Source organism: Gnatocerus cornutus, unplaced genomic scaffold (genome assembly GCF_029298725.1).
Source record: "Gnatocerus cornutus isolate USDA-ARS CGAHR unplaced genomic scaffold, icGnaCorn1.1 ctg00000061.1, whole genome shotgun sequence".
Classification (NCBI taxonomy): Eukaryota; Metazoa; Arthropoda; class Insecta; order Coleoptera; family Tenebrionidae; genus Gnatocerus; species Gnatocerus cornutus.
The window spans coordinates 683,038-685,654 of record NW_028275406.1 but is presented as its reverse complement, the minus strand read 5'-3'; positions in this window follow the sequence as shown (position 1 = coordinate 685,654).

Below are 2,617 nucleotides of genomic sequence, written 5' to 3'. Positions count from 1 at the left end.
AACAGCAGAATTCTGCACAAAATCATCAAAATTCTTACAGAAAACCGCATATTTCGATGCAAAACGATTATTTCTCGCCGATTTTCGTTGTTTTCTGGCTTGAATTCGCAAAGAAGAGCACGAAATCTACAAAATCATGACTTTTTACCAAGATTCAACGGCTGAATTGCAAGAAAACAGCAGAATTCTGCACGAAATTATCAAAATTCTTACAGAAAACCGCATATTTCGATGCAAAACGACGATTTCTCGCCGATTTTCGTTGTTTTCTGGCTTGAATTCGCAAAGAAGAGCACGAAATCCACAAAATCATGACTTTTTACCAAGATTCAACGGCTGAATTGCAAGAAAACCGCAGAATTCTGCACGAAATCATCAAAATTCTTACAGAAAACCGCATTTTTCGATGCAAATCGACGATTTCTCACCGATTTTCGTTGTTTTCTGGCTTGAATTTGCAAAGAAGAGCACGAAATCTACAAAATCATGACTTTTTACCAAGATTCAACGGCTGAATTGCAAGAAAACAGCAGAATTCTGCACAAAATCATCAAAATTCTTACAGAAAACCGCATATTTCGATGCAAAACAACGATTTCTCGCCGATTTTCGTTGTTTTCTGGCTTGAATTCGCAAAGAAGAGCACGAAATCTACAAAATCATGACTTTTTACCAAGATTCAACGGCTGAATGCAAGAAAACAGCAGAATTCTGCACGAAATCATCAAAATTCTTACAGAAAACCGCATATTTCGATGCAAAACGACGATTTCTCGCCGACTTTCGTTGTTTTCTGGCTTGAATTCGCAAAGAAGAGCACGAAATCTACAAAATCATCACTTTTTACCAAGATTCAACGGCTGAATTGCAAGAAAACAGCAGAATTCTGCACGAAATCATTAAAATTCTTAGAGAAAACCGCATATTTCGATGCAAAACGACGATTTCTCACCGATTTTTGTTGTTTTCTGGCTTGAATTCACAAAGAAGAGCACGAAATCTACAAAATCATCACTTTTTACCAAGATTCAACGGCTGAATGCAAGAAAACAGCAGAATTCTGCACGAAATCATCAAAATTCTTAGAGAAAACCGCATATTTCAATGCAAAACGACGATTTCTCGCCGATTTTCGTTGTTTTCTGGCTTGAATTCGCAAAGAAGAGCACGAAATCTACAAAATCATGACTTTTTACCAAGATTCAACGGCTGAATTGCAAGAAAACAGCAGAATTCTGCACGAAATCATCAAAATTCTTAGAGAAAACTGCATATTTCGATGCAAAACAACGATTTCTCGCCGATTTTCGTTGTTTTTTATCTTGAATTCGCCAAGAAGAGCACGAACTCTACACAATCATGACTTTTTACCAAGATTCAACGGCTGAATTGCAAGAAAACAGCAGAATTCTGCACGAAATCGTCAAAATTCTTAGAGAAAATCGCATATTTCGATGCAAAACGACGATTTCTCGCCGATTTTCGTTGTTTTCTGGCTAGAATTCGCAAAGAAGAGCACGAAATCTACAAAATCATCACTTTTTACCAAGATTCAACGGCTGAATTGCAAGAAAACAGCGGAATTCTGCACAAAATCATCAAAATTCTTACAGAAAACCGCATATTTCGATGCAAAACGATTATTTCTCGCCGATTTTCGTTGTTTTCTGGCTTGAATTCGCAAAGAAGAGCACGAAATCTACAAAATCATGACTTTTTACCAAGATTCAACGGCTGAATTGCAAGAAAACAGCAGAATTCTGCACGAAATCATCAAAATTCTTACAGAAAACCGCATATTTCGATGCAAAACGACGATTTCTCGCCGATTTTCGTTGTTTTCTGGCTTGAATTCGCAAAGAAGAGCACAAAATCTACAAAATCATGACTTTTTACTAAGATTCAACGGCTGAATTACAAGAAAACCGCAGAATTCTGCACGAAATCATCAAAATTCTTACAGAAAACCGCATTTTTCGATGCAAATCGACGATTTCTCACCGATTTTCGTTGTTTTCTGGCTTGAATTCGCAAAGAAGAGCACGAAATCTACAAAATCATGACTTTTTACCAAGATTCAACGGCTGAATTGCAAGAAAACAGCAGAATTCTGCACAAAATCATCAAAATTCTTACAGAAAACCGCATATTTCGATGCAAAGCAACGATTTCTCGCCGATTTTCGTTGTTTTCTGGCTTGAATTCGCAAAGAAGAGCACGAAATCTACAAAATCATGACTTTTTACCAAGATTCAACGGCTGAATTGCAAGAAAACAGCAGAATTCTGCACGAAATCATCAAAATTCTTACAGAAAACCGCATATTTCGATGCAAAACGACGATTTCTCGCCGATTTTCGTTGATTTCTGGCTTGAATTCGCAAAGAAGAGCACGAAATCTACAAAATCATGACTTTTTACTAAGATTCAACGGCTGAATTACAAGAAAACCGCAGAATTCTGCACGAAATCATCAAAATTCTTACAGAAAACCGCATTTTTCGATGCAAATCGACGATTTCTCACCGATTTTCGTTGTTTTCTGGCTTGAATTCGCAAAGAAGAGCACGAAATCTACAAAATCATGACTTTTTACCAAGATTCAACGGCTGAATTG